Below are 12250 nucleotides of genomic sequence, written 5' to 3' on the forward strand. Positions count from 1 at the left end.
ACAATAGTTGTAGAGGTATGGTAAAGATGGAACATTGGATTACTGAGAATGGCAAGTTGCTACCTTGGAGATGTGCTTGGGTACGAAGCCGAAGGCTTGGGATGGCCAGAAGGATAAGGAAAAAGAAAATATCCTTCTTCTGGCCAGAAAGGTAAGGAAAAAGAAAATATCTATTGTGTCAATAAGAAAAGACACAAAAATTATGAGGAAAGGTGCTTCTGAATGTATAGTGATGGCTTTAAGATGATGGGAAACCTGTGATAGGTGTTATCTGTGATAGCTTTCTGGAAAACAGAGGATTTCAGCTGAATTTTAGACTACAGGTCAGATTTAAACTCATAATGTGAGTTGTACATAGCTACAATCCCCACATTCAAAATGCCCCCCAAACCATTCTATCTATAACTCACATGGCTACAAAAATGATGTCACGTACTTTTTAGTGAAAATTTGACATGAACTGTGTATGAGGCTATCTTTTTTACATCCCACATCGTGACTATTTCTAATTTCTCTACAGAAGTATTAATGTGTTTGATTCTAGGGCAGCAGCCCCCAACCTTTCTGGCAGCAGGGACCAGTTTCATGGAAGACAGTTTTTCCATGGACTGGGTGGGGGAGATGGCTTTATAGTCTGCCACCAGATACAGCTTAATTGTCACTTGCCATTCACTGATAGGGTTTTGATATTCAAACAACACAAACAAACTCTTTTTTTTATAGGAGAGGTTTTACATCATTTCTTTTGCTCATGAAATTTGCATTTCCATTATGTTTTTCTATAATATAAATATGGGTATGTATTTACATTTAATTTTCTAAAATATCCTGCCCTACATTTTAAATAATTACCTCTGGATTTAGTTATCATTACAATAATTACCATTGCATAAGGAACAAAAATAGAAATGTCTCTCAAATTTTGATAATAATAAGAAAGAACATAACATTTTATTGAAAAAATTAATCTTTAGTTAGGTGGGTAATTTTTTCTTCCTTATTTTTTCTTTTAGTTTATATGTCTCTGGCTTAATATTACTTATTGATAAAATTTAAAAAATGATTGAACATCAATTTGTCTCCTATTTTACAGTTTTATCAGTTCAAGTGCTTAGAAAATTCATCTACATACATAGATGAAAATGGAAGAAAATTCTTGTAACAATGTCACTCAATTCTTTGAACTCTCCAAAGCCACATTCCAGGAATTGTACTATAATCTATCATTAAAGATTACTTTTAATGTTCAATTAGATGGCGATTCAATTAAGTTCTCTCTTAATTTGGGTTACAACAAAACAAAAAACTGGAAACCAATCTGACTCATTATACAGTCATGAATATGGACTCCTTTCCCCATTCCTCGAAATGTGGCTCTCTGAGACAGACACTATGGGGAGATCAAGGAATACTGTCAGGTATGCTTCAGTCCAATACAATGAATTCTTCCTTCCCCCATAAAATGGATACCCTGAGCAAGTGGAAGTCACAAGAAGGAGTTGGGGGAAGGGAGGTAAGGACTGTGGTCTCTGAGTTTGTGGCCACTGCTCCACACCAGGAAAACCAGCTCAATGTTCACACTTTAATACATAGAACAGTACTTGGAGAATGGTGCCCTGGTTGACCAGCAAGCCTCAGGTCGACATGTTGTAGGGAGAGGTAGAGAATCAGTTAATACAATTTGTTTCCCTTTTAAAAATTCTTAACAAATTCATATTTTAAAAAGTTATAGGTTATTAAATTAAATATTTTACACTGGCAGAAATATAAAATGAGACTTTGCATCTGGTATCTGGTATAAGAATAATGAAAATTTCTGAGTGAATGAATGAATGCATGAGATTATTGCAAAGTATATGGATTCTTTCCTGGGGAATAAGTTTCTGAGGTGATTAGACATAATATTTTTACCATATCTGAGTGTGTGTGATTTGCATGACACCATGTTTGCCCTCAACCCCAAATCTTGAGAATAGGCAGAAACTCTGCTAGTAGACCCAGCAATATTAGATGAATTTTCATTTGCAAGTGTCATACAACAATGTTTTAAGAACTAGACTACCAATTGTTTGTATAGAAAGTCATATGATTAATAATTCAATGCTGTATATAGAAGTTACCCCTTGAATTTTGAAACAGAATTAACACCATATTGACATAAAATGAAGGCCAGTGTTTTTAAATATATGGGAAACAACTTCTAAAATTTATTACTGCACAAGGTGATTGTGGCAGAGAAAGCTAGCCATGGACCCAGAATGGTGCTCCTTCTTCCACAATATAGAGATGTTTTTGGTGGTGGTCATCCAATTTAGGACATCTTCCAGCTCAGCTTTATATCCAGGTCTAGCCATGATCCAGTTCTCTCTAAGAGATGAGTGGAAGTGATGTGTGTTACTTCTTAGCCAGGGTACTTAAGATGCAGGTAGCTCTGACTGGTGTGACTCAGTGGATTGAGTGCCAGCCTGCAAACCAAAGGGTCGCTGGTTTGATTCCCATTCAGGACACATGTCTGGGTTGCCGGTCAGGTCTCCAGTAGGGGGCGCCCAACAGGCAATCACACATTGATGTTTCTCTCCCTCTCTTCACCTCTCTCTAAAAATAAATAAATAAGATCTTTAAAGATATATTTTTAAAAAGATGCAGATAACCTTTTTATACTGTTTTCTTGCCTTTTTTCACTGGTTAGAAGCAGGACAGACACTCGGAAGGGTCAATCACAGCATCCAGGGATGTTGACACCACAGGATGGAAGGTGTTAAGATCTTTGAGTCACAAGTTGGAGGAAAACTGCCTACTGACCAGAAATTTTTCATTGGACTATTACACGAACAAGAAAAAAATTCCATTGCATTAACCTACAAAAATGTTGGGTTTATTTGTTACAGCAGCTAACATTGTCTTAATAAAACAGAAGTATAGATAGAAAATATATAGATATCAAAAGCCACTTAAATAAGTTAATGCATGGTAGATTTATATTTTATATGTAAGGGAATATAAAATGTTTAAATAAACCTAAAGTATATGTGTGCTTACATTCTTCCTATTGACTTTAGGAGATTTTTTTCTGTGCCTCTGTACTGTCAGGACTCCACCTAAAAATGCTAACTTTCCAAACACCTGCAATTAAAAGTGCCTGAAACTGATACAAATAACTTATGGATAATTATGAATGATTCTTTGAATGAATGATTCTTCAGCATGAATAAAAAAAAAAAGAAAAAGAAAAATCCAAACAAACAGCAACATGTCATATTATTAAAATGATTAAGAGTTAACAGCCAAGTCAGAGTGACGGTCTTGGCTGAGAGGGGAAGCAACGGTTCTGGCCATGGCATCTGTTCATCGCACTTGGGTAGCGCAGCCCTGGCCAGTGTCGGCATCTGCAATTGGCAGTGGAAGAGCCTGACTGGCCAGGGCTTGCCACCCATCCGTCTTCATTCATCCTTCCTTCCCAAAGGCCAAAGCTGTTGATGCTCCAACAAGCACACTGACAGGCTTTATCCAACTTCTGTTCGAAGCCCACTAATCAGAGGAGGGCAGCAGCTTTCTCTGCAATTTATAGAAATGACTTTGAATATGTGAATTTTAATGCTGATTTTTTTTAGAAAGAGGAACCTGTTGAAGTCTTCATATTTTTATTTGGGATAGAAAGAGAAATAGAACACCGAATACTAGTTTGTCAAATCCCCTCTAAAACTGACTTATATAAAACAGAAGAGAAACCAAATACCATTTGAATCAGTTATGGGTAAACATCCCACTCTAAATTTACAGTTATTTAGCTAACAAAACTTTTTAATTTTGCTTCATCTTTGAAGAAGTCAGTTTCGATTACTCCCAGAGAAAATTACATGCAGCACATGTTAGGTTATGTAGAGTGCAAGCAAGTTCTAATTACTAGGATTCTCCTGAATTCAAAAACATTAAGACTTTTTATAACATGATGATTACAGTCAAACAATAGCAGGGCAGGCAACATCTTCACTTCAGCCCACATTTCAGTCTGTAATCCAGATGTTTTGTTTACATGCCGCCAACCCTTCATCTTTCAGATTCTTTCAACTTTAATTGACAAAATCTTTTAACCATATTGACCTGATGTATCATAGGCTCAGCATTACTTTACTCTCCTTATGTGAGTAATCAACTAAACAAAGAGTTGGATAATTCCAAAATCTCTCCATCAGTTTTCACTATATTTTGCTGCAGAAACAACCCCTAGATCTCTGGTTTATTTCTCACTCACATTTGATACCGTCTGTGGGTTGGCTTCATGTATCTTCATTCTAAGACCAAAGCAGAAGGAGCAGACCCTGTTGGGGACATGCCATGGGCATAACTGAAGGAAAAGAACAAAAGGTGATGCAAACACACCCCTCTCCAAAGAGGAAAGAAAAACAAAACCCTGCTCAGATGTAACACGTCCTGTGAGCTCTTGTCTCCACCAAAGCAAGTCACAAGGTCAAATGGGGGCAGGGAGGATAATTCTTTTACTATAAGAAGGAGCCCAGAGTTGAAATAATAATACAAGCTATTCCATTGCACTCTCCTGGTCATGAATATTCCCTTACCTCCTGGCTACACTGCACACATCATGCTCTTGCAGAGGAAAGTACCCCCCAAGCCTGCTCAGTCAAAGCCCAGAACTTCCTACAGTCTCTCCGTGAGTTCGGCATCTGATTCCTCTTGATCCGGCAACTTTTAAACAACAAGAAACAAACAACAAAGAAGTTTCAGGTATCTTTGGAGAAAAATGACACAGTACTGACATCCACTTGTCAAGGTGAAGAACAGGAGGCGCACGTTAGTCACATGAGTCCTGCTGGCAAAACTCACCGAGTCCCCCACCCTGGGCGAGGGGGCTGTGTTTCTTTAATCCTTTGCTAGGGTTATCGATATACTGTGCTGGAAATTTACTCTGTTTTAGTATGGCTCTTCTCAATGCTCTTGAAATACAAACGGCTTCTTTAGCAAGTGTCCCACCTAAGCTCCAAGACTCTTCAGCTGGACTTTCAGGTATTTCTCCAGTAATGGCTGGGAACAGTGTGCTGATTTTTTCTCTTGTTAACATTATGACTGATGCAGAAGCCCACAGGTGGACATGTTATGCATGGTACAAATATCTCATTGTAACCTGAAATGTCCAAGGGGAAAACGCACGATCCTCTCCAAGCAGTGCTTATGGTTTTTGCTTTTTGTTTCCACAGGTTGTAGCCTCAAAGGTAGAAAACACTCCCTGGTGTGCCTCCCTTTCCATTTGGTATAAAAATTGAGATGAAATTATGTCCCTAATCCATGCAGAATTCTTCAAAACCAGGGAGTGGAATTCAGAGCAGGGGCTGTAAAGCAAAGGCTTTTCTCACAGCTAGGGCAAATCTAAATTCCCGAATCAGGACTGTCGAATAAAGACACTGACTTTTACAGAGAGTCCTGGAAAGGGGAGGGATGGATCAGATGAACTTATTTCCTCTTCTTTTTTCAACTTCTTCTTACGCTCTTATCTCACCCCAGCAGGCCCATATGTCAGGCAGAATTTTGGTTCAGAGCCCAAATAATAAAGGAACACAATAGGTTCCGTTCCATGGAAGTGTAGATAGAACTTACGTTGTGGGATAAAAAAAAGGGCAGAGGTACCACAAAATATAGCTATCCCAAAAGGAGATCTTCATTTGGCTTATCCCCTATTTTCTGAAGCTTAATAAACCTGGACACTGGAAAAAAAGGATGAAGTGACATGAGGCTGATTTTATCCATAAACCTGAAATGAGATCTAAAGTCCATGTCTCCTAATGAAGGGGACAATGGTTTTGCTACCCTGAAGCTGCCTTATGAGATATTGATTTTAAGCTGGTTACTAAGAAACAAGAGACTCAGAAAAAACTTGTGACTCTCCTCCCTTTCCTGCCCAAGAGAGTCAGACAGAGAAACCTGCTTCAGGAAGGAAATCTTAGGATGTTTCTCTTCGCCTAATTTGAATTAAGGATGGTAAACGGAGAGTTTCAGGTAGGAGCCTGTTTGATGTCCCATTGTTTCTGAGTCACCTAGCAAGGATTTTCCTGCCACACATGTTCCACACTCTTTCTCAACTACCTGTAAATAGCCCATTGTCACTTCTGAAATCTAATATGCCATTTCCCCACCCTTTTCTCCTTTGTTCAAAATGTTAAAATGTCAAAATGTTGCCTCACTCTCTTTGGAATTTTCATGCTTATGTGAATTCCCCATGTGCACACATTAAAACTTTGATTTTTCTCCTATTAAATCGTCTCTGTTAATTTGATTATTAGTCCAACTAGAAGAACTTAAAAAGTAGGAGGAAAAATAGTATCATTTTTAGCTCCCACACTAATCGGACTCAGAGGATCAGGCCTGGCACTCAGGGGTCCTGGGAGAGAGATAAAATCTGCTTTTAATGCCTCTCTCCTGTCTCCTCCTTCCCGGAGCCCTGGGCATTTCTCCTTTAACAGCCTCTTCTTTCCCAGCCCGGCCTGCGCCGCCGCCATCATTCCTCGGGCACCGGGTCCTCCCAGACAATCTCTGAGTCTCAGGTTCCCCGGCGGAGCAAATCCTCTTAGAGGCAATCACTGCCTGCTTTAACAATCAGAGCGAGAGCTACCTGCGAGTCGTGAGTTAAAGTGCCGCAGTGGCATCTGATGACTGCGTTTGTGAAATCAACTTTTAAATGTTGCCTATTCTTCTGCTCAGTCACCTCTAACTTCCACGGCGTTCCATTTTATATTTCACCGGCGACATTTCCACCATTCCTGGTTTTGTGAGTCTTTTCTATAGTCTGGGGCCAGAAGCAGGAAAATGCTGATGCAACTTTAGCGTTACATAATGTTCAGTCCTTGCAAAGTGTGCATTTTAAAGAGGTCCTAGCCCATGAAAGTCCCATCCTTATGAAGCTTACTTCCAAGTGACAGCGTTATCTTAGTTATAACAGTAAAGTACATAGTTTCTTATGTATATGATAACGAGTGCCCTGGGGTGGGGGATAAAACTCAGTCAGGAAACCTAGGGGTAGGAGGACGGGGGGTAAAACATTAAATGCAACCATCAGGTAGGTGTCACTAAGAAGGCGGCATGTGGACAAAGACTTGAAGAAGGTAAGAGTATGTAATTTCTGAATACATTTTTGATGTTTGACTGCTGACGGCTCCCAAGCCCCACCACTGCCCTCCTTTTCCCTCTCTGCCCCACACGTGGGTGAGGCAGTGGTGCTGGGGGAAGTTCACCCCTGCAGCCTGGACCCGCGCCGCCATGGCCGTGCACCCTGGCCGTCACCCGCGCCCTGTGCTCAGGCCATCTCCACGGTTGGTTTCGGGCTCTGCTGTCCACATCTCGAAGTACTTAATCCATTTTGAAAGGGGGCCCCATGCTTTCATTTGCACTGGGTCCTGCAGATTACATAGGCAGGCTGCATTTCCTTTCTCCAAGGTCTGAAGAGGAGCTCTCAGGAGTTCTAATGTCAAACTCAAAGCTGGCTTCCACGTTATTAACAAAAGTCTCACTTTTTAAAAAATTATAAATTTTATTTTATTTTTTCATCATTATTATTTTAATCGTCTTTTTCCATTACCATTTATCCCCTTCTGTCTTCTTCCACCTCCACCCTGCAAGCCACAGTCACCACACTGCTGTCCGTGTCCTTGAGTCTTTTTTCTTTTTGCTTGATCCCTCTACCCCCCCAACTCCCAGAGCTGTCAGCCTGCTCCACTCACAGATAGAGAGCAGGCTTATTTCTTATTTTTTAGAAAGAGGGGGAGGAAGGGAGAAAGAGAGGAAGAGAAACATCAATGTGAGAGAGAAACATAGATTGGCTGCCTCTTGCGTCTCGTACCTACCCCTTGTATTATGGGGCCCTACCTGGGACTGAACCAGCAACGCAGGCATGTGCCTCTACCAGGAATCGAACCAATGACCTTTTGGTTTGCAGGACGATGTCCAACCAGCTGAGCCACACTTGCTGGGACCAAAAGCCTCTTTTTATCCTGCTCTTTATCTATGAGTCTGTCTATATTTTACTTGTTAGTTCAGTTTGTTCATTGGATTCCACATATGAGTAAAACCATATGGTATTCGTCTTTCTCTGATTGGCTTATTTCATTTAGCATACTGCTCTTCAGGTCCATCTATACTGTTGCAAAAGGTAAAATTTTCTTTCTTTTTTTTTTATAGCCAAGTAGTATTCCATTGTGTAAGTGCCCCATAGTTATTTTACCCACTCTTCTACTGATGGACACTGGGGCTGCTTCCTTATCCTGGAGATTACGAAGCGCTGCAATGAGCACAGGGGTGCTTATGTTCTTTCAAATTAGTGTTTTGGGTTCCTTTGGATATATTCCCAGAAGGGGGATCACTGGGTCAAAAGGCAGATCCATTTTTAATTTTTAAAGGTATCTCCATACTGTTTTCCACTGTGGCTGCATCAGTCTGCATTCCTATCAACAGTGCAAAAGGGTTCCCCTTTCTCCACATCCTCACCAGCACTTGTTGTTTGTTGATTTATTGGTGACAGCTGTGAGTGAGATGTTAGACAGGTGTGAGATGATAGCTCATCGTGGTTTTAATTTGCATTTCTCTGATGATTAGTGACAGCTAAGGTGGGAAGGTTAGGGGGTATAGGGATTGAGGAAAAAGGATTTAGAGACCTGGAAAACAGTGCGGTGATTGTAGGGGAGGGGCGTAAGGGGACTAAATACTAATGGAAAAAAATACAATAAAAATTAAAAATATATATCTATAAAATTAAAAAAAATTTTTTTAAAGCCTCCTTTTAACTTCTGAGACAGTTGTCATACAACTTTTGTGGTACATTTTGTGACAATCGTAGATTCACAAGCAGTTGTAAGGAAATCTTCAGAGGGATCCCACGTACGTTTTACTCGGTTTCATCGAATGCTAACATCTTGATCAGGAGTACCTTTTTCAAGATATGAGGATAAAGCATCTTTTCTGTAACAGCTTGTTAGTTAAAGTTTAGTATTTAGTTAACTAGGCCTCATTATATAGTTCTTTCTGTCCACAAAAGTTAGCAACGGCGCCATTGCCACCACCCCATGTGGCAAAATTTTAGAAAAGAGTCTACGCCCTCCACTTCTTTTCTCACCTTCTCTCAGACGTTTGCCCCTCCACTGCCGTTGAGCCAGGGTCATCAATTCACATTGTTAAATCCAGAGAGCATGGCTCTCCATTCAGCTGACTTCTCAGCAGCGTCCTTGGAGCTGATCTCTGCTCTTCCTGGCCCGCTTCCTTCTCCTGGCTTCTGGGACACTGAGCCCTCCCAGTTTGCCTCCTGTCCTGTGGGCACTCTGGAATCCACTGCGGCTTCCTCCTTTTCCCCCAATTCTGAGCCCTGGGGCGCACTCCACTCTCTGCTCGTCCCCATCCCTCTCTCATCTTGTCTAATCCTCTCTGGCCTGAAGATCCCCAAACCCCTCTTTGGAATTTCGGACGTGCACATCTCCACTGCACGTGCACATCTCCACTGCGTACCCAAGGGATACTTTGTATACTCACTCTTATTCCAAGAGAATCAACTATCTTAAACCAAGATTCAAAGCAGTGTAATATTATAAAGAGAATGAAGATTTATTAAGTAGTGATGATCTGACCTGCTTCTAATCATTGCCAAGGAACTACTAACATGTTTCTGATTTTGTTTCTAGATTACATTTTGTTTTTTTTCTTCTACTTTGAGGGCTCAGAATAATTTGAGATGCCCATTTCTTCTATGCCAGTGTGAAGTATGTATGTTTAAATTGGATTTTCCATTTTCACATAATTTCCAGTCATCTGTAGGTTTTAATATTTCAAATTAATATTTATTTTTGAAATACCCTGTGAATCTAATCAATTTATAAAATGTGAAAGTTGTCTGTTTTTTTTGAGGGGGGGCTTATTTGTCTCAGTTGATGGCAGGAGACCATTTATATATATAAAGCTTATTTGTTGTCAGTACTCCAGTCTGACTCTCTAAATCGATGGTTTAGATTAGTAGGAAAGTATTCTTCTAAAAACACCTAAATAAAAATCAGCCAGTTTGTGCTCCTGTGAAAATGTTGTTAGAGCCCATGTCGCTTTGCCCAGCACCACTGCCTGCGAGGGGCAGCCAGTTAACCAGAATTTGTAATCCATCAGGAAAAAGATTTTTCACTAAAGGGGGAAGAGAGTAATTGAAATGGGTTAAACCAGTTGAAAGTGCTTTCTATTGTGAAATATTGATAAATACTGGCTCTTTCACCGGTTTAATCTAATATATACAAGAGTGATGTGAAGAGTGATGAATTGCTACCTAGCAGAACAACTCAGGAAGAGATGATTCAGAACACAGGAAAAAGAAAATAAAACAAAAATAAGAAATGCAATTCTTCATACTGGGGAAGAACTCAGGCAACGCCTGCCTAGGGGGGCCCGCCTGGTCACAGAGCCTCCTCCCCTCAAGCGTCTCTCCAGGTGCGTGCGCCAGGGAAATGGCAGCAAAAGCTCTGGAGCCACAGAAACCCAGTTGACAAGGACAATACAATCCTAACTGTAGCTTTTACTATGCTCTTCACTAATCACAAAGATAACCATGTACATTGTGAAAAATTTAGAAAATTGAAAAATTCATAATGGACAAAATGGTAATTAGTCATCCGTGTACCTACTTCCTCTTGTTTTTTTCATGTTTACTTGTATAAACTACTACATTAGAACTGTATCTTTTACATGTTGTTTTTGCAACTGTGTTTTTTTAACCTATGTCACAACATTGTTTGTATTGCAAACAATTTTCATAAGAATGTCATACACAGCTTCCAAAGTCTTATAATAGGCTTTGAGAAGACAGTAAGATTCAAGTGGTTCCATGCTATGTAATGGATGGAATGACATTTGATTATTCTATTGTGTGATATTCATGTTGCTTCTATCTTTTTACTCTATATGAGTCCCACAATGACACTTTTGTTCTCAACTTTTATGAACCTCTCATCTCTCTTATTATCTCTTTAAATTAATTTGGAGTGAAATGGTATATTCATTTTAAAAGCTCTTACTAAGTATTTCCCTTCAGAACATTTATACAAGTTTACATGTCAATGGGTCAGACAAATAAGATGGTAAATATATATATATTTGATAATCTTTATCAATTTGGTAGATGAAAATGTTATTTCATTATTTTATTTTTTAATTTTTGAGCAAAATTAATTTTAGGCTTGCTATCTATTTTGTTGCTCCTTTTAGGAATTAATTTTTCCTTCATCCATCTTTTATTAGGATTTTTCTATTCTTAAGCACTGTATATATTTAGCATCACCTACATGGTCCATGTCTCAGTAGTATAAAGTCCCCTTAGCTTTAGGGATCCAATCAATTACGGGAGCTCACTAGCTACCAGGCAGATGGCCAGGATTAGCTCACAACAAAACTTCTGCTGCTTCTGGGAGACCCCACAGGAATTCCTCCACATGCTAACAAGCCCAGCTAGTGAGCTGCCATACCCGCCTGCTCTCTGACTTCCTCTGTCCATCTTGCTCTGGCTTCTACTTGACCATTTCTACCATCAGGATGCCACATAGGGAAGCTACACAACTGTCACCAATTGCCTAGGTACTCTCTGGACTTAACAGAGACATTGTCTTCTCTAGGGTGGGAAAACAGGAGTGTCAATCCTATACACTCTGTAGATGCCCATCCTTTGTATGCAAGAATTTGCCAGGCTTCAGAGATGGGGTGAGTAGCTGGAGAAGGGGAGGTAAGCTGCTATCTATACCCAAGAGCATCTGGGATCCAGCCCAAATAGCCAGCTGTGCCCTTGTGTAATAACACACTAAGCCTTTGTCTGTGACAAATGTTGCAACTATTTTCTATTAGTCTGTTGCTTCCATTACAATTTACCAGGCTGAAGTAGGTAACTTTGCTTCTCCATGAATGAAATAAGGGGTTGGCATCTCTTTATGGAAATATGGTCTGCTAGGTGTTCTAAAGCTCTTCTCACTGCAGAACACCTGAAAACTCTGGATAAACATAAACTAAATTTATCAAAAATGCAAAGCTGAGCTCACAAGAAAGTATGGAAACTCCCAAGGGCTAAAAATGAAGAGAGAATAGAAATGTACATGGTTGTATGGTGGGCTGTTCCAGTCTTGGTAACCAATAACCAAGGGACTTAGATTTTAATGGTCACAGAAAATAAGGCCTTGGGACATGCAAGATAATATGAAGATATTACTCCTCCACTCACCCCCATCCTAAAAGC

Source organism: Pteronotus mesoamericanus, unplaced genomic scaffold, assembly GCF_021234165.1.
Source record: "Pteronotus mesoamericanus isolate MK-2021 breed Mesoamerican mustached bat unplaced genomic scaffold, CSHL_Meso_final contig_50, whole genome shotgun sequence".
NCBI classification, from domain to species: Eukaryota; Metazoa; Chordata; class Mammalia; order Chiroptera; family Mormoopidae; genus Pteronotus; species Pteronotus mesoamericanus.